This window comes from Canis lupus, chromosome 7 (genome assembly GCF_003254725.2).
Source record: "Canis lupus dingo isolate Sandy chromosome 7, ASM325472v2, whole genome shotgun sequence".
Taxonomy (NCBI): domain Eukaryota; kingdom Metazoa; phylum Chordata; class Mammalia; order Carnivora; family Canidae; genus Canis; species Canis lupus.
Genome location: NC_064249.1, coordinates 20,704,625 through 20,730,544, shown reverse-complemented (window position 1 = coordinate 20,730,544; position 25,920 = coordinate 20,704,625). Strand labels below are relative to the sequence as shown.

At 36.7% G+C, this 25,920-nt stretch overlaps 1 protein-coding gene across 7 annotated transcripts in view; it reads left to right on the top strand.

Moving 5' to 3' along the window:
* RALGPS2 (Ral GEF with PH domain and SH3 binding motif 2) overlaps positions 1–25,920 on the top strand; it is a 158,409-nt gene that overhangs the window by 16,069 nt on the left and 116,420 nt on the right. Inside the window, exon 1 of one of the 7 annotated variants that reach the window (XM_049112185.1) lies at positions 11,480–11,618. The exons of 5 other annotated variants lie outside the window; for them this stretch is intronic. The gene's annotated coding sequence lies outside the window, so the exon portion shown is untranslated. Of the gene's footprint in view, positions 1–11,479; positions 11,619–12,579; positions 12,717–25,920 lie in introns of those variants that run through there. One more of the 7 variants, XM_049112186.1, reaches the window with a different exon arrangement.

Here is a 25,920-nt window from a genome sequence, read left to right as displayed (position 1 = left end):
ATAGGATTAATCTCAAGATTAAATGAGATGACACAATGCTCTTAGAACAATACTAAGCATATAACAGATGTTCAATAAATAGCACATAGTGCATACATGTATCATACATGTCACATGTATAGTGCTGTTTGGGGTAACTTGAATGAATTTCTTACAGCTTAAAGAACTTAAGGAATTGGGCAGCCCGGGTGGCTCAGCGGTTTAGCGCTGCCTTTGGCCCTGGGTGTGATCCTAGAGACCTGGGATCGAGTCCCACGTTGGGCTCCCTGCATGGAGCCTGCTTCTCCCTCTGCCTGTGTCTCTGCCCAAAAAGAACTTAAGGAATTAATTTGCTTGCACATTCCTTAGAGTAGGGCAATCCAGTGTGCAGGCTGGGTAAGAAATAGTATTTTAGGTAGTGTGTAGAGCATTAAAAAATACTGTTTTGTGTAGTTTGAATAATAGGACTTGGTATTTATTAAGGATTTAATAGAGACTTGGCGCTGTTCTAAGCATTTTACCTTTATCAATTCATTGAATCATCATGATAATTGGCAAACTGTACATATTATTGTTTTCATTTTAAAGAGAAACAGAAGGCTAGCCATTTTGCCTAAGGTTATATACAATATGTAAGCGGCAGAGCTAGGATTTGAACATAGGTGGTATAGTTGTACAGTTTAGTTGGAGATTTCAGGACCTCTTCTGAGTATTGAGGGTCACAAAGATATAGAGAAATTGAACAATATTGTTAACTGATTTGCCCTAATTAACATTTATAGAATAGTCCACCTAAACAACAGCTGAGTGTTCGTCTCAGTTCTTTTTTTTATTTTACTTTTTTTGTTTTTTAAAGATTTTATTTATTTATTTATGAGAGACACAGAGAGACAGAGAGAGAGAGAGAGAGGCAGAGACACAGGCAGAGGGAGAAGCAGGCCTCACGCAGGGAACCCGACGTGGGACTCGATCCTGGGACTCCAGGATCACGCCCCAGGCCGAAGGCAGGTGCCAAACCACTGAGCCACCCAGGAATCCCCGTCTCAATTCTTCTTAAGTACATTTTCCATGATGGACCATACTTGAGACCATAAAACAAGTCTCAATAATTTAAAAGGGTTGAGAACCTATGTTCTCTAATCACAGTAGAATTAAATTAGAAATTATTAGCAGAAAACTGTGGAAAATTTGCTAATACTTGGAAACTAAATACAAATCTAAATAACCTATGCATCAAAGAATAGATCAAAAGGAAATTTTTTTTTAATTTTTTTATTTATTATTTATGATAGTCACACAGAGAGAGAAAGAGAGAGAGAGAGAGAGAGGCAGAGACACAGGCAGAGGGAGAAGCAGGCTCCATGTACCAGGAACCCAACGTGGGATTCGATCCCGGGTCTCCAGGATGGCGCCCTGGGCCAAAGGCAGGCACTAAACCACTGCGCCACCCAGGGATCCCCCAAAAGGAAATTAAAAAGCATTTTTTTATTAAAGATTTTATTTGTTTATTCATGAGAGACAGAGAGTGAGAGAGAGAGAGGCAGAGACAGAAGAAAGAAGAAGGCTCCCCACAAGGAGCCTGATGTGGGACTCGATCCCGGATCCTGGGATCAGGACATGAACTGAAGGCAGACGCTAAACCGCTGAGCCATCCAGGCATCCCTAAAAAGTATTTTTTATTAATGAAAACACATACCAGAATTTATGAGGTGCCACTAGATCAGTACCTAGGAGGGAATTTATAGCACTGAATGCCTATATTAAAAACGAAAAGATTTCAAATTAATTACCTTCACTTCTACCTTAAGAAATTAAAAAACAAGCAGATTAAACCAGAATAATTAAAAGGAAATGGTAAAGATCAGCGTGGGGAAAATGTATAGAAAACAGAAAAACAATAGACAAAAATCAGAAACCAAAAACTGTTTCTTTGGGAAGTTCCACACAATTAATAAAGCTTTAACTAGACTGCTTAGTATCAGGAATGACAGAGGTGACATCACTATAGATTCTACAGACAATAAAAGGATAATAAGGGAGTATTATAAATAACATTATGCTTATACGTTTACAAGAGAGATGAAATGGACAGATTCTTCAAAAGACACACACTGCTAAATTCATTCAAGAAGGAATACTTCTATCTGGTAAAGAAATTGATTCTATTAAAATATACCCACCAAAAAAACCTCTAGGCCCAGATGGCTTCACAACTGAATTCTAAATATTTAAGGAATAAATTATACCAGTTCTAAACAAAGTTTCAGAAAATTGCAGAGAAAAGAATATTTATTAATATTACCAGCATTACCCTTAATTTCAAACTAGATAAAGACATTAGGAAAAAGATGAGCATACCTGCACAAATTCTAAAGAAATTATAGCAAATCAAATGCAAACATTTTTAAAACAAAACATCATGACCAAGTAGGGTTTATTCTAGGAATGCAAGGTTAGTTTAGCATTTAAAACCAATCAATAGGGGTGCTTGGGTGGCTCAGTGTTTGAGCCTCTGCTTTTGGCTCAGTTTATGATCCCAGGGTCATGGGATCGGCCCTGCATTGGGCTCCCTGTGGGGAGACTGCTTCGCCCTCTGCCTATGTCTCTGCCTCTCTCTGTGTCTCTCATGAATAAATAAATAAAATCTTTTAAAAATAAAAAAATAAAACAAATCAATGTAATTTATTCTGTTAACCAACTAAAAAAAAGCCATATGATTATCTCCATAAATGAAAAAATATATATAAAGAAAAAAGCATTTGATAATCTTACCTACATTCCAGGTAGTAACTCTGGGCAAATTAGGATTAGAAAGGGACTTTTTCAACCCAATAAAGGACATCTCTGAAAAAACTACAGATAATACAGTTTTAATGGTAGGAGACCAGATGCTTTCTCCTTAAGACCTGGCACAAGGCAAGATTGTCTGTGCTCACTACTTCTGTTCCACAGTGTACTAGGGGTTCTAGGCAGTGTAGTCAAGCAAGAAAAAAAAAAAAGGCCTCTAGAATGGAAAGAAGGAAGTTGCAGTATCTTTTTTTTTTTTTTTTTTTTGCAGATGACAGGACTACAGAAAATCTGTTGAAACCTACAAAACTACTAAAACTAAGTGAATTTAGTAAAGTTGCAGGATACAGGATTCATATATAAAACATCAGTTGTACTTTTTAAAAATTTTTTTAAAAATTTTTATTTATTCATGATAGTCACACACACAGAGAGAGAGAGAGAGGCAGAGACACAGGCAGAGGGAGAAGCAGGCTCCATGCACCGGGAGCCCGACATGGGACTCCATCCCGGGTCTCCAGGATCGCGCCCTGGGCCAAAGGCAGGTGCAAAACCGCTGCGCCACCCAGGGATCCCCCATCAGTTGTACTTCTTAAACTAGAACAATTAGTTAAAAATTGAATGTAATATAAGCAATACCATTGGCAGTAGCAGTACGTATGAAATACTGAAAACTATACAGCATTGTTGAACAGAATCCCCAAATTGATCTGTTGATTCAGTGCAATCCCATTCCAAAATCTGCATTGGTGGTTCAGTGGTAGAATTCTCAGCCTGCCATTCCAAAATCTTAGCATGCTTTTTTGTAGAAATTGACAAGCTGATTCTAAAATTCATTTAGAAATGTAAAGGACTGGGATGCCTGGGTGGTTTAGTGGTTAAGCGTCTGCCTTTGGCTCAGGGCGTGATCCTGGAGTCTCAGGATTGAGTGCCACATTGGGCTCCCTGCATGAAGCCTGCTTCTCCCTCTCCCTGTGTCTCTGCCTCTCTCTGTGTGTGTGTCTCATGAATAAATGAATAAATTTTTTTTTTTTTTTTTTGAAGAGGGGGTCCCTGGGTGGCTCAGTGGTTTAATGCCTACCTTCGGCCCAGGGCATGATCCTGGAGTCCAGGATCAAGTCCTGCATTGGGCTCCCTGCATGGAGCCTGCTTCTCCCTCTGCCCCCCCCCCCCCATAAATAAGTAAAATCTTTTTTTTTTTTAAAAAAGAAAGAAAAGAAATATTAAGGACCTAAAATATCAGAAACAACTTTGAAAAAGAACAAAGTTGAAGGGTTAATACTATCAGATATCACAATTCATTCTAAAACTAAAGTAATCAAAACAAGTGTAAAGGTAGATAAATAGATTAGTGGGATAGAAGAGTCCAGAAATAAGCCAATGCATATGTAGACAACTGGATTTTAACCAAGTACAAAGGCAATTCAGCAAAGAAAGGATAGCCTTTCTTTTGACATCATTTGACAAATGATTGGTGGCACATATACAAGCACATGATTTTCAATCTGTATCTTGCCTGTAGAAATTAACTCAAAATGAATCTTATTTAGACTTAAATGTAAAAACCTAAAATTATAAAACTTTTAGACAAAACCAGGAGAAAATCTTTGTGATCTTGAGTTAGACAAGTATTTTTAAATGTAACATCAAAAGCATGATTCAGGGATCCCTGGGTGGTGCAGCGGTTGGTTTGGCGCCTGCCTTTGGCCCAGGGCGCGATCCTGGAGACCCGGGATCGAATCCCACATCAGGCTCCCGGTGCATGGAGCCTGCTTCTTCCTCTGCCTGTGTCTCTGCCTCATTCTCTCTCTCTCTCTCTCTGTGACTATCACAAATAAATAAAAAAAAAATAAAAAAAAAAACAGTAAAAAAAAAAGCATGATTCATAAAACAACACATTGAAGAAATGAACTTTTATCAAATTAAAAATGTGTGCTTTTCAAAAATATTAGAATGAAAAGATAAGTTGTAGAATGGAGAAAACATTTGCAAATCAAGTATCTAAGGATTTATATCTAGGATATATAAAGAATTCTCAAAAATATTTATATATAACAAATATTAGTCATTAGAAAAATGTAAATTAGAAGCATAGTGAGCTACCAATACATACCTTCTAGAATGACCAAAAAGGCTAATTAATTACCAAGTGTTACTAAGGGTGTCAAAGAACTCAAACTCTATACTTTGCTGTTGGAACTGTTAAGTAGTACAACCATTTTAGAAAGTACTTTGTTAAAATGTTAAATATAGTAGACCTAGTAGCTGTTCTATACCTAGATATTTACTGAAGAGAAAAGACTTGCATACTAATATTCACAGCAACTTTATTTGTAATAACTACTAAAATTCAGACTTCTCAATAGATGAATGGATAAACAAATTATGATATATCTGTACTACTTAGCAATAAAAAGAAATGGGCTGTTGATACACAACAACAACACAGATGAATCTCAAAATAATTATGCTGAATGAAAGAAACCAGGCACTTTGAGAACAACTAGGTATGTTCACTATCTTGATCGTAGAGGTTTTTTCTTGGGTGTTTACTGTATGCTTTGAACATGTGCAGTTTATTGCACACCACCTGTGTATAAATAAAGCTGTTTATAAAAAGTGATGTGATAAAGCTCCTAATGTAGATGTGAATTGGTAAAAGAGTTATTACTAAAAGCTTTATATACCATGCATGATTGCTGTACCTTTCATGTAATTATTTTAAGTATACACAAAGCAGAAAAAGTCAGTTGAAATCTTTTTCATAGAAGTCATCAAGAAATTTAACTCACTGGAAGCAATGGTTCTCAACTGGGGTGATTTTGCCCCCCAGGGGACATTTTGTAGTATCTGGAGACATTTGATTGTCAAACTGTTAATGATGTCTAGTGGATAGAGGCCACAGATGGCTACCAAACAGTCTACAATGCACAGCACAGTCCCTTTCAACAGAGAATTATCTGGTCTCAAATGTCAATAGTGCTAGGGTTGAGAAACCCTGATTATCTAAACCCTGAGTATCTAAAGTCATTGTAGCTGCTTGTTATTTGAATCCTGTGTTATTACACATTCCTGTATTGAACACTGCTATTGACAAAACAAGTTGCTAAACAAAAATCTTTGAAGAAACTAGTGTCTTATACTTCTGGGAATGTGTGAATGATATGAGACTCTCATTTTTGAAATATTTTTTTAAGGATTTATTTATATGAGAGAAAGTACAAGCAGGAGGAACAGAAGGAGAGGGAGAGAGAAACTCAAGCAGACTCAGCTCTGAGGGCAGAGCCAGACTTGGGGCTTCATCTGAGCTGAAACCAAGTCGTTTGTACCACCCAAGCGCCCCGAAATTATTTTTGTATAGCTACCTGGAGTTGACCTATTTGGATATGTCGCAATATTTGTTTTCATATAATTTGAAAAAAAGGTCAAAACATCACCACCACCATGGATATAATTTCCCAACCACGGCTATTAGAGGCTATCAGTAGAGCCTAATTTTAATCAGTGGACTAAAATTTAGTTTTTGTTTGGTTTTGAAATAACTAGTAGCTATTTGAAATACGAAGTTTAGATTTAAGAGACATTAATTTTAAATGCCTATCTTTTTGCCCATGTTCCACATACAGACCAAGGACCCTTGTTCTCAGATCAGATACTTCAGCAGTTTTTACACGATGATACTTGGATATTAGGATTTTCTTTTTCCATCTTAAAAGAGAACCCAAGGGAGGAAAGGCAAGTTTGAGTGGAAGAAAGAAGGCTAAGGACAAGTATTTGGATTGGGTTGAGAACATTGGCTCTTCATACGTTGCTGGTGTGGAGTGTTATTTTTCCAATAGAGTCATTCTTGGACTTTTGTATATTTGATTAGGAGTAACTTGCTGCTACTACAGATATATCTGCAGCTGCACCGGAAGACTGATGTTACATGGCTGAATTTGGTCTACATACAGCTGCCTTCTGCATACCCCCATCTATTATGCTAATGGAGTGCTTTCTGAAGTTGAATCTGTCCTGGTTTTTGTTCTACATCAGGGATCTGCAAACTTTCTGTAAAGGCCCAAATCATAAATACTTTAGGCTTTTTTTTGCAGGCCAGTCTGTTGCATCTATTCAGGTCTACCTTTGCGGGGGGGAAGTAACCTATAAACAATATATAAATGAATGAGCATGGCTGTATTCTAATAAGACAACTTTAATTTACAAAAACAGGGCTGGATTCAGCTTATGGGCAGGTTTGCCATCCCCCTGTTCTAGACCATCAGCATTTCCTCTTTGGGACATTTGGTGTTAGTTCCCAATGGTAACTGGTTGCAAATGGAAGAAAATGGTGCCCTTTCACTTGTAGCTGCTCTTGATGAACTAGATGGCTTTTATAGATGATGGTGTGGAATAAGTGAATGACACGAACTATAAAGGAGAGGAAGAATGATAAGGCATGGTTATGCCCTTTTCTCGCTTACAACCCAACCCATATGCAGATGGTCAACAGCTTCTAGCAAGTTTACTTTTGAGAAGTCTATGGGATTAGGTTTTTAAAAATGTAAGATAATCTCCTGCCTGAAGTAGGGCAATAACCTCCTTATTGCTGTCTCTGCTTTTACGGTTCTTTCTCTAATCCACCAGCCTCCACACATGTTGCCAGTTCCTTTTCTAAAATAAAAGTGTTATGGCACACATCCCTGCCTGTAGTTACTGTATAACTCCCAGTCACCCAGAATAGTGGTTCTTTACCACTTTTTATTCCTGGGCCCTTTTGAAAATCATTTGATAGCTCTGAATCCAGGAAAATTAATTTTTGTGTGTTCGTTACACAATTTTCATACCTTTGGGAGGTTGTGCAGTTCATGGCCCTAGGATTTAATTCATGGTCTCTTAGGTAAGGAATTTTGATGGAGAGAATCAAGTGCCTATTTCTTCCCATGCTGTTTTACATGCTTCATGACCTGTCTCCAGCCTGTCTTTGAAATTTGTTGTCGGTGTTGCCTTCTTCCCTCCCCTGCCTTCTCTCTCCGTCTCTCTTTCTCTCTCACACACACATGCACACACACACACACACACACACACACACACTTTTTTTTCTGCAAAGAATTAACCAGTATTCATTCTTCTGCCATGCTGGTTTCTTCATTTCTTCTGTCTTTGCGAGTGTGATTTTCTCTTGCCGGGAATGTCCTTACTACTTCTCTCCATCTGCCCAGTTTCTACTTGTTAAGACTCATTTCAAATATCAGATTCTTAGTGAAGACTTCCCTGATATTTCCTCTTTGTCAAACATAAGTAAGTATGAAGGAATTGTAGCCAATGAGACAGGAAAGTCTTCCTTTTTGGGGGTTGGGATGGGAGGAGAATGAGGGGACGAAAACTCTGAGGGAAGATTTCTTTGCTCTTTGCTAAGAGATCTTCCTCTTCACCTCTTTGAGCCTCAGTTTCCTAAGTTGAATATGATAATATTTATCTTGGGCTGTTCAATAAAGAGCAAGGTTCCAATCTTTATAGCACCTTAATATTTAGACAGGAAGTGCTCTTCTGGTCAGGGGGTGATCCTAAACATATGCAGGAGTCAGCATCTTCAGAGACCCACTTCTGCTAGTTCTGAATAAACTGTCCTAATGGAAAACTATATTGTAAATTTACTAAAGCAAGATTTCTTGAAATCCTTCTGCTGAAATTATTTTAAGGTGTGTGTAAGGTACAAATTGCCATGCAAGTATTTGTGTTGTTATAGGTATTGCTACTTTTTAAAAGGCCAGTGGGATTTTTACTGTTAGAGTACATGGTGCTTTTTTGGCTAGTGAGTTGCTGATAGAATAGATCTCTCTTTCACAAATTAGCACTTGTGGTTTTCACTATTCTGTGAATGACTTGATGAGTGTATGACATGATGATTTGTGATTTTGCTGAGCACAGATGTGTTACTAGTCCATCACACTGTTGTCAAAAACCAGCCACTGTAGAGTTTGGGATAAAGAAGAACCATAGCTTTTTGTTTTGCTGGGCAAAAGAGGTTGGAGCAGGCTAAGGCCTTCAAAACTGTAAGCCTGCCCGGAGGAAGGGGCTGGGGGGATTTATAAGGAAATACAGGATCTAGCTTGTTTTGACAGTATCGTGTACATGCTGCTAGCCTCCTTGGTCATGTTTTCAGGGTAGTACCAGGTTTGTGAAACAAAAGCCTAGGAAGGGAGGAGGGGAGGTTTTCCAAAAAGAGGAGAAAGATTACTTTGTTGAAGATTGAGCCTCTTTGCTGAAGCATTAGTGCAGTCATTTTGATTTTTGTTCAGCTTTATGCTTTTAAGTGGCCTCAAGCAGGTAGGCATATCTCTATGGCACTGGATATGCTCTACTTTTTTGTATGGTAACTTTTGTTGCCAGTACTGTTTATGCTGCCCAAGCCAACTCCTAGTGCTGATGACAAAAGAGAAGCAAAAAGCAATAGGTCTAAGAAGAGGAATTTTGGATAGAATAAAATGTAAGATTATGTGATGGCTTAAAATAATGGTATAAATCAGTCCACTTTGCGATTTGTATGGCAGTGTAATAATAAGTATAAATTACACTATTTTTAGATTCATTAAAAGGCTTGTAGGAGTAAAAAAAAAAAAGTTAGTTATACTTTAATGTGTTGTATGCCATAGCAGTATTTTCAAATTTGGGGATTTTTTTCAAGATGATCAGAGACAGATTTCTCATAACATCACGGATCTGTTGTACTTGAAGTCATCACCTTGGTTATCTATTTGTTGAGACTTCTGAATTCAGTAGGAATGACTAATATGGTTTCTCTCTGTGTGTGCAATATAAATCTCTCCTTCTGAAAGTAACTTCTAAGATCATATAAATTAGCAGTCCATTTATAAGGACTCTACCTTTTTATTGCCTAAGGATAAAGTCCAGGCTTTTCTTTTTATTGTAATAAACATTGCCCTTTTTACCTACTTCTCCAGACTCAGTTTCTAAAGCTTCTCAGCTTTCTTTTACATTTTGCTCTTTTAATTATACTGTGCTTAGCGATTGGGAGTTCCCTGAATGACTGTGACAAAGGATTTCACCATTCCTAGCCTTTGTACATGCTATTTCCTGTGTTTCCATGTTCACCTGATGAACTTCTATTAAAAGTGAAGATGGAGAGAAACTAGATATTTCACTGTCTGCCACTGCTGAGTTTTCACAGTATTTAAACATTCAGTGAGGGGTTTGTTAGGGGGTGGGGTAATTTTGTATTGTAGAAAGCGCTGAGGATTTGGGAGCCAAAGACTTAACATTTAAGACCTACCTCTATGATGAACTAATTATGTGAGCTTGGCCAGGTCACATAACCTCCCGTGAGATTGTTGTCTTCTGTAAAATCGGGGGATTGAAAAAAACCGTAAGCAAACTTGCTTTTTTCCCCTCTTCCTTTTCTTTGTCTTTCCTTCCATTTTTCTTCCCTCCCCTTCTTTCATTCTTACACATTTAAAGAATACAGTATTTTTCCATTACTTGATAGTAAATTACTACAGCTGTGATTTTTCAAGAGTGGGTATAGGGCATGCCCTGGGAGTAAAATAAAGGAAGACCTGGGGATTTGAAATGTACCCTAATTTGAGATCTCCAAAGATCTGAAACTTTCCACCTCTTAAATAATATTCATCTATATTATTCTTTGTATTAATAGCATGAGACAAAAATATTTGTGGGTATATGTAGCTTTAATTCTAAAAGACTGTTCAGGGAGTCCATCTTGGCTCTGAAGTAAAAAGTGACCAATCACGCCATCTGTTGGTGAGAGTTGTACTTTTTATTGGATGTGTAGCTTAGTTTCTACGAAATTTTGCAAATAAAGGTTTTTAAGTCGAGCTTCTGTATAATTCAGGGGAATTAACAGGGTCCCCCCTCCCTACTTTTTGTTTTGAAATAATTTCAAACTGTCAGTTATAAGTAGGTCAGAGTCACAAAGTCACCAGTTTTTTTTAACATTTTGCCCCATTTGCCCTATTAATTATTTCATATACATATGGATACTGTTTTTCTGAAATATTTGAAATTAGTTTGAATACCTTATACCCTTCTACTTTTTAATATTTCAATTTTATTTCTTAACAGAATTATTCAATTTTATTCTTAACAGTGTAGTTATCAAATTTAGGAAACTGATACAGTACTTTTTTTTTTTTTTTAAGATTTAATTTATTTATTCATGACAGACACGGGGGTGGGGCGGGTGGCAGGCAGAGACACAGGCAGAGGAAGAAGCAGGCTCCATGCAGGCATCCTGACTCGGGACTCCATCCTGGGTCTCCAGGATCAGGCCCTGGGCTGAAGGCAGTGCTAAACCACTGAGCCACCCGGGCTGCCCAGTACTTTAATCTATAGTTAATAATTTTGTTATTAATCCACAGTTAATAATTTTTTAAATTGTTCTGATATTTTATAGCATTTACTGCCCTCCAGTATAGGCTCTTTAATTGTCATGTCTCTTGAGTTTCCTTTAATTTGTAATGGTTCTTTAGCCTTTCCTTGTGCTTCATGAAACATTGAGATTTTTAAAAGAATGAATTCATAAAATGTTCCTCAGTTTATTTTTGTCCATTTCCTCGACATTAGATTCAGGTTATGCACACCGCCAGCTCAGCTTCTCATAAGTAATGTGCCCTTCCCAGAGTATCACAACAGAAGCACATGATGTCATTGTGTTCCTTGTTGTCAATGGTAATTTTGATCCACACTCTGAAGGTGTTGTCCTGTTTCTTCACATGGTGTAGCTATTTCTTTTCCTCTTGCAGCTAATAAGCAATCTGTGGGAAGACACCATTTTTGTTTTTTACTTTTTTCTAATGAAAATAATGTCTCTATAGAAAATTTTAAAAATACAGGTAAGCCAAAATTAGGAAAAAGTGACTTGGAAATCTAGAAATAGCTACATTGTAGTGCATATTGGTATAATCTCTGATCTATACTATACTAATGATAATGACAGAAGGGTTATACCTTAAGTACTGTTTGGTAAGTTGCTTTATTCATTTAGCAGTATATTGTGAATATTTTCCCACATGTCACTGAGTTTCTTCTGTGGTATTTTAGTGACTGCATAGTGTTGCATTGTGTATAATCCTTTGCCAATGGATTGTTCCGTGATGTTCAGCTTAGCCTCACATTTCAGGTACAAGAATTTCTTGGGGCCCAGGCTATTTAATTGCTCTTCTTTTTAGGCTTTTTCTCTTTTCTTAGAGCTTAAGAGAAGCAATGCTGTACTGTTAGCCCATGTGAAATTTTCACTCCAACAGTATAGTCCTTGACAAACTGTGCTATTCCATAGTTTGGTACTACCACACTGAGTTCCTTTCTCTGACCATTTCTGGGCCTATAGTGGCATACTTCTGCCAAATATATAAAGCTGTTTCTGATTCAGCTGGATTGTTTTAATGCTTTAATTGTTAATATTGTATAGTATGTTGAGTTTTTTGTTTTATTTCAAATATATAGTTTTATGAGTTAAATGGACGTTTATGGGCTAGTCTTCTGAGCAGAGCGTCTGGCTAAAATGCACACACACACCCCCACCAAAACCAAAAACATACAGAAACATTTGGAGCACAGCTTATCTTTTTGCTTGCAACTTTCTGTTATCTGAATTCTAGTTAACCTATATTTATATTTTGGGCCAGGTTGCCTGGGAGATCTCAGAACTCTTAGGTATTAGAATCACTTGGCAAATTATCTTCAGTGAACCTTCTCTACTGGAGATAGAGCAGAACCTTTAAAGGCATACTTAAGACTTTTCCTCTTTATTGTTCAGTCATTTGAAAATCTCTCTTCAAGTATTTCGTTTGCGGCCAGTTAGGTACATGGATATATAAGCTCTCTGCTTAGATATGGGCCAGTTAATAAATGGATCATTCCAGTATTGCTGCACTTCAGTACAAATGCAGCAAAATCACATCTGAAAGGCTATGTGTAGTCTTTGACTTAAGGTAAAACCATTAAAAAAAAAAAAGGTAAAACCATTTTAATGCTAGTGAATTCTTTAAAGTTGCTTCATTATTTTTAATCCTTTCTTTACACTTTGGATGGCTGCTATTTTATAGATGGTGGGGTACATTTTACATGGGTCAGTTATTTTCCGTTGCTCTTAATATATGCATTCTACTCCAGGTAGGGTAATAAGGTGGCATCGTGATAGGTGAAACAATTTCCTGCTATCCTTATCTTTTTCTTTTTAATTTAAGATCTTAGTTTAGTCTGTTTTGAAAATTGGCTTTCTCCAGATTCTCATACACATCTTGAGTATGTACCTAAATATTTAGAGATAAAATATATGCCTGGAAAAAATATAAAGGTATTTAACTTAAATAATAATTTGGTAATGATCTACAAACTGTCTTGCTAGGAAACAATTAATTTAGTTTTTTGACATGAGTCTTCTAAATGTGTGGATTAATTTAGACATCATCATTTTTTTTTTCTTTTGCAACGTGGGTGGTGTGAAATTGCTAAACCTGTCATTGTGGTTGGCTCACAGTGATTGAAGTTTCTCCAGAATTTTTTTTTCCTTATAGTTTGGTGTGTTCTTCTTTTCCATGGGAATTGCTATCTTTCAAAAAAATGCTTGCCACCCTTTGATTAAGAACGATTTGAAGCTTAGAATTGTTTTAATCACTTATTCTATAATACTAGGGTTAAATGGAATAATTTCAAGCTGCATGCTTTTGGATAAATTTATAAAATAATTTATAACATTTATGTTTAATTTTCACTTAGAAATTAATCTCTCTTAGGAAACCCATCATCAGTTTAGTGGCTTAGTATTGCAACACACTTGTATATCTATCTTTTCTTTGTCCTGAGAGATATAATTATTATTGGTTAACATGTATACACATTTAGACCTTCTTTCAAAGGAATGAAATTTTTTTCAAGATTTTATTTATTTATTTAAGAGAGAGAACAAGCAAGGGGAGGGGCAGAGGGAGAGCAGGCTCCCCACTGGGCAGGGAGCCTGATGGGACCCTGGGATCATACCTGAGCTCTGAAGGCAGATGCTTAACTGACAACCACACAGGCACCCTGAAATGAATGTTTTTTAAGTAGAAGTATTTTTTAATCATTTGGTAAATTTCTTTTCCAGTGTACTTAAGTCTTTCAAAATGCTTCATTTAGTGGAATACTTTTACTCTTTCTAATCCATTGATTTATATTGTAATTTTCACATGCTTCTGGAATTTAGAAGTAGAAGTGTGCCTCCTCCTCTGCTTTTTTTCTTTTTTAAGCCATGTCACTGATAGATGGACTTGGAGCCTGTGGTTAAATATTAGCAAAGTTTTTTGTCCAAGGCCTTACAGCTGGCTGATAGTGCCTAGACTAGGATTTGAACCCAGGGCTTTTTGAGTCCTAAATCTGTGTTCTTTCTATTATACTATACCATTTCTAGATACATGGGATTTTTTCCTTTGATTTCTTTTAATTCTTACAGAATCTCTCTGAGGTGTATTTTGTCATTCCTTATTTATAAATGAAGAAACCAAAGTTCAGAGATTAAATAACCCAGCATAAGACACCTGGTTAAAGTCCTAGAGTTAGTATTCCATATCTCATGATTTTACCAATGAACTGCTGTCTCTTCTCCTTGGTATAGAGTGGGGGGAGGGGAGTTTTGCGGGTGGTGTTCATGAATTGACATGAATTCCATTAATTTTTTGTTAATATCCTCTAACTAGGATTGCCATTTCCACAGCACCAGGGATTCTGAATTAGAAACTGGTAATGGGGATTCCTCGGTGGCTCAGCGGTTGGGCGGCTGCCTTGAGCTCAGGTCATGATCCCGGGATCTGGGATCGAGTCCTGCATCAGGCTCCTGCAAAGAGCCTGCTTCTTCCTCTGCCTGTGTCTCTGCCCCGCCCCACCCCCCTGTGTGTCTCTCTTGAATAAATAAATAAATCTTAAAAAAAAAACAAAAACTGGTGGTGGTAGGAGAAAGGTGACTGATGTGAAGGGGGTACAATGTGACCATGGAGATTTATACAGCAGAAGACTAGAAGAAAGTCCTAGTGAGCAGAGATTGGAGAAGCTTGGCTAAGAAAGAGGTCTGCATACCACTTGAGATACTTTGCTGTTTTTGGCAAAAGGTGGAAGAGTGTTGTTTACTATTCACCTTCCCTCAGACATAGTGGCATACCTCTGGCCACCAAAATACCTTGAAAATACTGGTTTAAACCTTGAAATACTGGTTTTAGTTTTCTAAGATCACTTCCCTACTTAAGAGACCTTTCATGATTCCTGGTGCTTGTCCCTTCTGATCTAAATTCCCCCAGTTGGCAATTGAGATCCTCCACAGTCTGGTCCCATCACTTCTTCGAACCTTTCCAGAGTTCACTACAAAGGTTCTGCTAAGCCTGCAGGTCAGCACTCCACATTGCACTTCCTCTCTAGGTCATCCCCGCTTTTAAATTTGCACTCTTGTTTATGGTGTTTTTATTTCTCCCTTCTTCTGACCCTTCACCTTGTCTTTCTTTTTTCTAAGATTTTATTTATTTATTAATGAGGGAGAGAGAGACAGACAGAGCAGCAGAGACACAGCAGAGGGAGAAGCAGGCTCCATGCAGGGAGCCTGACTCGGAACTCGATCTGGGGTCTCCAGGATCACACCCTGGACTGAAGGCGGCACTAAACTGATGAGCCATGGGGGCTGCCCTTGTCTTTCTTTATAAACCTACACATCATTTCATTCTGTAGAGATCATGTGACTCTTGAAGCTGAATAGAAGTATAATGGATAGTAGCATTCTGATTATTTCATTTCCTGCTCTTTTCCCTTCTACTTGCTCCGAGTAGGAATAGCTTTTAGGTTCCCTTTTCTGTTTCCCTCCTTCCCTCATTTTGTTCTCTCCTCTTCCTTCTCCCTTCCACCTTTCCTTTCTCTCTTCCCCACACTCCTCCTCTGTTCTGTTTTATTTCTATCCATTTATCAATTCATCTGTCTTTTCTGTCCTTAATTTTTTCCCTCCATCTGTCCTCCCTTTTTTCCTTCTTCCAGCTGTCTGTCCCTACTGTGTAGACTTGGGCAAATTACCTATCCTTTTATTTCTAAAAATGGGGTATAATGTTATATTTCATAGGGTTATTCCAATGATTGAATTGTTAATGAAAAGCACTCAGAACAGGCCCGTGAGGTAATAAGCACTCCTGGATGTTATCTTTTGTTTGTGACTGTTGTACTGATTTGTGTATTCTAATATACAATTCCGATATAAAACAAATGCTAGAATCCACGGTAAAAGGAGAAATAGTTCTCTTTTTTGCATAAAAGTAGATAATTTTAAAAGTATTTATAGAAATTAATTTTGAACTTTTAAGCACTTAGACAATAATCAAAACATTAGTCCTATTAATCATAATAATTATTTCTGCTTTGAGACAAATTAGTTTTTCATGTATTACATTTTTAATTGCTTGCCATATAGATTAATTTTGTGGTCAATTCTTTGTCTAAAAGTGTCTTTATTTTGCCTTCTCTTGAATGAGAATGTAGCTGGGTATGGAATTGTAGGTTGACAGTTATTTTCTCTTAGCACTTTGAAGATACTTTCTTTTTTTCTGTGTGCATTATTTTTGTTGAGAAGCTTTTCATATAATTTTGTTCCTATGTAAGTAAAGTGCCTTATTCCACTTGCTTTTAAAACAAATATTCTTCAGTTTAGAGTAATGTATATACAATATGACTCTTTTTATTTTTCCTGCTCAGGGCTTATGATTCCTAAATATAAAGAGGTTTATGTCTTCCACATATTCTGGGAACTTCTCAGCCTTTTTCATTATCTCTTTCCTCTAGAACTTTCCTTAGACTGTGTTATATCTTATTCTATTTTTCCTTTCTCAGTCTCTACATATTTTCTGTATCATTAACTCTTTGTATAGAATTTTTATGTAATTTCCTTTCTATTTTCTACTTCATAAATTCTCTTCAGTTGTGTTTAATATGATGTTTAATTCTCCAGTGATTATATTTTTCTTTTCTTAAAAAAATATTTTTTATTTGACCTTCTAACAAATATTTGTCTTGCATTCTTTGTAACGTCTTGTTGTGTTTCCAGTTTCTTCTTTTTAAGGTTGCTGATTTTAACCTTTATTAGATACATTTTCATCTAAATTTTTCAAAAGGTAATCCCAATAATTGTTGTGTTTCCCGCTCTTATGTATAGTGTGTCGTTTGCTTATAGAGTTGATAAATATTTATTTTGAGCTTGCCAGTGGGGCTTTATTCATAGGAATCCCACATTGCCTTTTTGTTCCCTCCATCTGTCTTGGGTTCCCAGGAGTTTTTGACTTTTGAATATATTTTGAGGATATTTTGTCTTAAGGGTCTTGAACCATGCTGATAGTATAAATTCAAATTCTATATCTGCTGGAGTATGCCTAGGATTACTGATTTTCATTTTGTAGACAAATTTGTGGACACTCTCCTCTAGCCTTAATGTTAAGCTCAGAACAAACAAGTTCCCTTATCTTATAACAATTTTCTTCTTTTCTTTTCTTTTCTTTTTTCTTTTCTTTTCTTTTCTTTTCTTTTCTTTTCTTTTCTTTCTTTTCTTTTTTTCTTTCTTTCTTTTTCTTTTCTCTTTTCTCTTTTTTTCTTTTTCTTTTCTTTTTTTTCTTCTTACATTGGTAGGGTAGACCACCAGTCTCTTTCTTTTTAAAATAAACCATCTTACATTGATAGGGTGGGTTAGGGAGGAGAGAGTGTGTCTCTGTTCTCATCTCTTAGTTGTCTTGTCTATCCAACTGGTATCAAAATTTAACCTACAATTCTTAAATTTCTTTTGTAGTACAATGGTTTCTTTAAAAAAGATTTTATTTCTTTATTTGTGCGAGAGAGAGTGCACAGACGGGGGTGTAGGGGCGGAGGGAAAGGGAGAAGCAGACTCCCCTTGAATAGGGAGCCTGATGTAGGGCTCTGAAACCATGACCTGACCCAAAGATCCCAGGACTCTGAGTCCATGACCTGAGCCAAAGACAGATACTTACCCCATTGAGCCACCCACACACCCCAAGATTTTTATCTAGTTTATCAGATATATTGCTGGAAGTAGAAATCCTCATCATATCCTCTTAAATATGTGTAGTATTGTATGTATTGATTATTTGATTGCCATTCACCTTATATTTTAATTGGGCATTTATATAATGTTGTCCTGTAAATGACTACTTTATTCAGTTATTCACTTTTTTGGTAAATACTAATTAATAAGTAGGTAATTGAGATCAATTATTGTGTTCATGTGTACATTAATGAAAAGGTAAAATAATGGTTTTTGTGTCATGTTTTAAGTATTGGGTCTTTAATATGAAGGAACTCTAAATCCAGTAGGGAGAAATACATAAATAAATGAGAAAAGATGGCATTAGAATTTTGACAAAAGAGCAGTGGAAACACAGAGGCAGGAGGCATTGGGGGACTCATATAACCCTGCGAGTGTACATCAGAACCTTTTTCTTTTTAATTTTTTTTGTAATACCTTGGATTTTATTTATTTATTTATTTATTTATTTATTTATTTAAATAAATTTATTTTTTATTGGTGTTCAATTTACCAACATACAGAATAACACCCAGTGCTCATCCCGTCAAGTGCCCCCTCAGTGCCTGTCACCCATTCACCCCCACACCCTGCCCTCCTCCCCTTCCACCACCCCTAGTTCGTTTCCCAGAGTTAGGAGTCTTTATGTTCTGTCTCCCTTTCTGATATTTACCACACATTTCTTCTCCCTTCCCTTATATTCCCTTTCACTATTATTTACATTCCCCAAATGAATGAGAACATATAATGTTTGTCCTTCTCCGACTGACTTACTTCACTCAGCATAATACCCTCCAGTTCCATCCACATTGAAGCAAATGGTGGGTATTTGTCGTTTCTAATGGCTGAGTAATATTCCATTGTATACATAAACCACATCTTCTTTATCCATCCATCTTTCGATGGACACCGAGGCTCCTTCCACAGTTTGGCTATTGTGGACATTGCTGCTATAAACATCGGGATGCAGGTGTCCCGGTGTTTGATTGCATCTGTATCTTTGGGGTAAATCCCTAGCAGTGCAATTGCTGGGTCGTAGGGCAGGTCTATTTTTAACTCTTTGAGGAACCTCCACCCAGTTTTCCAGAGTGGCTGCACCAGTTCACATTCCCACCAACAGTGTAAGAGGGTTCCCTTTTCTCCGCATCCTCTCCAACATTTGTGGTTTCCTGCCTTGTTAATTTTCCCCATTCTCACTGGTGTGAGGTGGTACCTCATTGTGGTTTTGATTTGTATTTCCCTGATGGCAAATGATACAGAGCATTTTCTCATGTGCATGTTGGCCATGTCTATGTCTTCCTCTGTGAGATTTCTCTTCATGTCTTTTGCCCATTTCATGATTGGATTGTTTGTTTCTTTGGTGTTGAGTTTAATAAGTTCTTTATAGATCTTGGAAACTAGCCCTTTATCTGATACATCATTTGCAAATATCTTCTCCCATTCTGTAGGTTGTCTTTGAGTTTTGTTGACTGTATCCTTTGCTGTGCAAAAGCTTCATATCTTGATGAAGTCCCAATAGTTTATTTTTGCTTTTGTTTCTTTTGCCTTCGTGGATGTATCTTGCAAGAAGTTACTGTGGCCGAGTTCAAAAAGGGTGTTGCCTGTGTTCTCCTCTAGGATTTTGATGGAATCTTGTCTCACATTTAGATCTTTCATCCATTTTGAGTTTATCTTTGTGTATGGTGCAAGAGAGTGGTCTAGTTCATTCTTCTGCATGTGGATGTCCAAATTTCCCAGCACCATTTCTTGAAGAGATTGTCTTTCTTCCAATGGATAGTCTTTCCTCCTTTATCGAATATTAGTTGACCATAAAGTTCAGGGTTCACTTCTGGGTTCTCTATTCTGTTCCATTGATCTATGTGTCTGTTTTTGTGCCAGTATCACACTGTCTTGATGACCACAGCTTTGTAGTACAACCTGAAATCTGGCATTGTGATGCCCCCAGCTATGGTTTTCTTTTTTAAAATTCCCCTGGCTATTCGGGGTCTTTTCTGATTCCACACAAATCTTAAAATAATTTGTTGTAACTCTCTGAAGAAAGTCCATGGTATTTTGATAGGGATTGCATTAAACGTGTACATTGCCCTGGGTAACATTGACATTTTCACAATATTAATTCTGCCAATCCATGAGCACAGAATATTTTTCCATCTCTTTGTGTCTTCCTCAATTTCTTTCAGAAGTGTTCTATAGTTTTTAGGGTATAGATCCTTTACCTCTTTGGTTAGGTTTATTCCTAGGTATCTTATGCTTTTGGGTGCAATTGTAAATGGGATTGACTCCTTAATTTCTCTTTCTTCAGTCTCATTGTTAGTGTATAGAAATGCCACTGATTTCTGGGCATTGATTTTGTATCCTGCCACGCTACCAAATTGCTGTATGAGTTCTAGCAATCTTGGGGTGGAGTCTTTTGGGTTTTCTATGTAGAGTCTAGCAATCTTGGGGTTTAGTCTTTTGGGTTTTCTATGTAGAGTATCATGTCATTGGCGAAGAGGGAGAGTTTGACTTCTTCTTTGCCAATTTGAATGCCTTTAATGTCTTTTTGTTGTCTGATTGCTGAGGCTAGGACTTCCAGTACTATGTTGAATAGCAGTGGTGAGAGTGGACATTCCTGTCTTGTTCCTGATCTTAGGGGAAAGGCTCCCAGTTTTTCCCCATTGAGAATGATATTTGCTGTGGGCTTTTCGTAGATGGCTTTTAAGATGTTGAGGAATGTTCCCTCTATCCCTACACTCTGAAGAGTTTTGATCAGGAGTGGATGCTGTATTTTGTCAAATGCTTTCTCTGCATCTAATGAGAGGATCATATGGTTCTTGGTTTTTCTCTTGCTGATATGATGAATCACATTGATTGTTTTACGGGTGTTGAACCAGCCTTGTGTCCCGGGAATAAATCCTACTTGGTCATGGTGAATAATTTTCTTAATGTACTCTTGGATCCTATTGGCTAGTATCTTGTTGAGAATTTTTGCATCCATGTTCATCAGGGATATTGGTCTGTAATTCTCCTTTTTGGTGGGGTCTTTGTCTGGTTTCGGAATTAAGGTGATGCTGGCCTCATAGAACGAATTTGGAAGTACTCCATCTCTTTCTATCTTTCCAAACAGCTTTCGTAGAATAGGTGTGGTTTCTTCTTTAAACGTTTGATAGAATTCCCCTGGGAAGCTATCTGGCCCTGGACTTTTGTGTCTTGGGAGGTTTTTGATGACTGCTTCAATTCCTCCCTGGTTATTGGCCTGTTCAGGTTTTCTATTTCTTCCTGTTCCATTTTTGGTAGTTTGTGGCTTTCCAGGAATGCGTCCATTTCTTCTAGATTGCCTAATTTATTGGCATATAGCTGTTCATAATCTGTTTTTAAAATCGTTTGTATTTCCTTGGTGTTGGTAGTGATCTCTCCTTTCTCATTCATGATTTTATTAATTTGTGTATTCTCTCTTCTTTTTAATAAGGCTGGCTAATGGTTTATCTATCTTATTAATTCTTTCAAAGAACCAACTCCTGGTTCTGTTGATCTGTTCCACAGTTTTTCTGGTCTCGATTTCGTTGATTTCTGCTCGAATCTCTATTAACTCTCTTCTTCTGCTGCGTGTAGGATCTATTTGCTGTTTTTTCTCTAGCTCCTTGATGTGTAAGGTTAGCTTTTGTATTTGAGTTCTTTCCAGTTTTTGAATGGATGCTTGTATTGCGATGTATTTCCCCCTTAGGACTGCTTTTGCTGCATCCCAAAGATTTTGAATGGTTGTATCTTCGTTCTCATTAGTTTCCATGAATCTTTTTAATTCTTCCTTAATTTCCTGGTTGACCCTTTCATCTTTTAGCAGGATGGTCCTTAACCTCCACATGTTTGAGGTCCTTCCAAACTTCTTGTTGTGATTTAATTCTAATTTCAAGGCATTATGGTCTGAGAATATGCAGGGGACGATCCCAATCTTTTGGTATCGGTTCAGACCCGATTTGTGACCCAGTATGTGGTCTGTTCTTGAGAAAGTTCCATGTGCACTTGAGAAGAATTGTATTCAGTTGAGTTTGGATGTTAAGTTCTGTAGATATCTGTGAAATCCATTTGGTCCCGTGTATCATTTAAAGCTCTCGTTTCTTTGGAGATGTTGTGCTTAGAAGACCTATCGAGTATAGAAAGAGCTAGATTGAAGTCACCAAGTATAAGTGTATTATTATCTAAGTATTTCTTCACTTTGGTTATTTTTTTTTTTTTAAAGATTTTATTTATTTACTCATGAGAAACAGAGAGGCAGAGACACAGGCAGAGGGAGAAGCAGGCTCCATGCAGGGAGCCTGACGTGGGACTCGATCCCGGGAGTCCGGGATCAGGCCCTGGGCTGAAGGCAGCACTAAACCGCTGAGCCACCTGGGCTGCCCTTCACTTTGGTTATTAATTGATTGATATATTTGGCAGCTCCCACATTCGGGGCATATATATTGAGGATTGTTAAGTCCTCTTGTTGGATAGATCCTTTAAGTATGATATAGTGTCCCTCTTCATCTTTCACTACAGTCTTCGGGGTAAATTTTAGTTTATCTGATATAAGGATGGCTACCCCTGCTTTCTTTTGAGGACCATTTGAATAGTAAATGGTTCTCCAAACTTTTATTTTCAGGCTGTAGGTGTCCTTCTGTAACTTGAATTTTTTAAGGGTGGCAATAGCAAAGATAATTTTGCTTAGTGTTATGCTAGAAACGGTTTTAAGATGCAACCATGTTTTTTTAGTAAACTTGCTAGAATAGCTCGATATCAGTTATGTCAAAAACCAGATCTTTTTTCTTTGTAACTCAAGAGCATTCTGGTGACTTTAATTATTGAAACAAAGTACTGGGGAATTGGGACTAACTTCTCATTTTCTTAGATTAAAAAAATAAAGGTGGTAAAAGTTTAACTGTCACAAATGCTGAAAGTGAGTTGCCTTAATGGTATACACAGGCTGTGTAATTTCTTTTTTTTTTTTTTTTTTTTTGAGAGTGAGTGAGGGGTGAGGGGCAAGGAGGAACAGAGGGAGAGGGGGAAGCAGACTGAGCAGGGAGCCTGACATGGGGCACAATCCTGGGACTCCGAGATTATGACCTGAGCCAAAGGCAGACGCTTAACTGACTGAGCCACCCAGTTGCCCCCCACCAGGCTATTTAAATCTTTGGACCTTCCATGAGTGTCATGTAAAATATATCTTTAATACTTACTTAAAAATGTTAAAGGAGAGCAAGCTCTTTAATAAGTTTTAAATACTAAACAGCAATTATAGTGTTTTAATTTTACCCTCTTTTTTTCTCATGAAAATTGTAAGAATATTGTTACTATGAAGGTTTAGTTTCTATTGTTGAACCTTCATTTCTATTTTCTTCTTTTGTATAGTTGTCCATTTGAATTTCTTAATGTGGTTGTGTACAAGGGCATTAAAATGGTTCTCACAGTTGTAAATATCACTTGATTAAATAAGCTGTATCTAGTTTTTTCTTTCTCCAGAGTTTTTATGAGTTTCATAAGATGAGATTTTAAGCCAAAGTGTATGAGCATATCAGTTCTGTATTGTCTGAATGTTTCCAAAGAAATTGCTCTAATTAATTTCATTTCCCTACCATTTCCCTTATGGTTGTTTAACTCATTTAGAGTATTTCTATAAAACTATTAAATTTCTGTAGCGTAATATTCCTAATGATGATAGCATAACTTGTTTTAGAAAAGAATATGTAACTACTACTGTGAAATGAGATTAGTGAGAAGTTGACATTTTTACTTTAATCCTTGTTCATTTGGTTAGAAAATACTGGCTTCTGGTGTGAATATCATTGAGAAAGCAAGTGTTTAGGAGACTGAATATGTCTGCAATTTAACAATCTAGTTCAGTGACCTCAAGGAAGGAACTAAATCTACACGTTTCAGATTTCCTGTTTGGGGATTATATTGCGTGGAAAGAAGCAATATCCTTGTTTTTGGATTATAATTGCTTAGAAAGAAGCAATATACTTGTTTTGGAATTTAAACCCAGAAGAGATTAACTGTCTTTAGAGGTTTCAGAAGAGAATAAGTAGGAAATAATGAATTTCGTTAAAAAAAGAGCGGTTGTGATGTTGGTATTTATGAATGATTGTGCCATTCATAGCACTAGGAAAAGCATGTATTTGTGTTGTTTAATTTGAACTTTCCTGTGTGCAAAGTACAGAAAGGTTAAAAATAAACCCATTTTTGTCTCTAAGGACTTAGTGTTTTTATGGTATCATATGAGGTTTTGTTGTACTTAAGCAATATTAAATACTACTGACATGTAGTACATTTATAAATAGTTTTGAGTACAATTTTCTTTAAGGTATGCTTTGCTGTACTTATTAATTTTTTTACATGTAATGAATTTTAATATAAGCTTAGTAATATGGAATATTTGAGTGGTATTTTAATTAAAACCAGGCAGAGAAGATTGATTCTTATCGTTTAGAATGTGTAATGTCTTATAGTTTAAAAATGTATAATTTTTATTCCTGGTCTGTATTATCTCATTTTCAGTAAATAATAGTAAAAAATATATATATATATTTGAAGAGTAGATTAAGAATACAGTTCCTTTAACAATTTAATTAAAATATTTTTCTTAACACTAGGGGGCACTCTTGAATTACAGATTCATATCTAAATCCATCTACACTCGCACTGTGGTTTGAAATTATTTGAAAACATGTCATTGCCAACTGAGTGTTGACTTCAGAGAGAATTTGGATTATCAAGCTCCTAGTTTGTAGTAGTGTAAATACAAGTTGATCCTTAATAGTGTTTGTCATAAGGATAATGAAGCTTATGAAATGCTGTAGATTGGAGGAAATTAAAGTATTTCAGTGCTCTGTTCACCTTTGCATTGGTTTTCTAAATGTGTTCTTTTTTTTTAATTTTTTTTTTCTAAATGGGTTCTAAATGGTTTTTAAAACCCATTATTTCTAATATCTTTCTCATTTAAAAAAAGTCTAGCACCATGTCTTGCTCTTAGCAGGTACTTAGGGTATCCGAAGAAATGAAGATTAATTTAAAATTTAAGATGTGGCCGAAGGCTGCTATCATTAATAATAATTTTTAAGCATTTGAAAACCAGCAGCATATTTTGCTACATACAGGAAACATTTTAGACATTTTCATTCACTTGTGTTTGCAGTTAGGATTTTGGAGATACCCACGAGCATGTATTTTGCCAGAGGTATATTTCTAAGGTTTTTGTCTTCTTTAATTCGAAGGCTCTATGGAATTTAAGCTTTGTGTGGATTAAATAAACAAAATCTACATCATCCTAATTGCATCCTTACCATGTTTCAGCATTGTTTTATGGGCTTCGTATGTATTCATTTCTCCTCACCACAACTCTATGAGGCAGGTAGCTACTGTTATCTTTAATAGATAAGGAAACGGAACCCAGAAAATTTAACTTTGCTGGGCTCAAACTTAGGCAGGCTTGTTCTAGAGTCTGCTTCTAAATCACTGTCCTCTATTGATTCTCCAGAGTGGAAACTTAGCATCAAGAGAATTATTATTGTTATTTCAGACTTAGTTTTTTAAGTCGGTATAATTTAAAATGCCTAATTTACAGACACTTAACATTTCTCTTATGAGAAAAGGTCCTTGAAATTCAAAGTTGGAAAGGGGCCTTGAGTTCATTTGCTCTTGTCATTTTCATAGAGGAAGAAATTCCATTGGAGAAAGGTGAAGTTACCAACATAGTGCTATAGGACAAGTTATTTGTGGAAAGGGATGGGAAACACAAATAAATACTCTGGCTTACAGTATAGTGGAAAGAAATGTGGTGTTATGGAAATAATATTTGACTAGAATTTCAGATGGCTTGAATTTTATTCTTGGCTCTTTCATTTACCAGTCTATGTCCTTAGAGGTTCTGTTTCTTTGTGTTATGTGAGCATCATAATGTCTTCCTTAATTTAGTCTTTTTTTTTTTTTTAAGATTTCATTTATTTATTCATGACAGAGACAGAGAGGCAGAGACACAGGCAGAGGGAGAAGCAGGCTCCACGCAGGGAGCCCGACATGGGACTCGATCCCAGGTCTCCAGGATCACACCCCATGGTGAAGGTGGCGCTAAACCGCTGAGCCACTGGGGCTGCCCC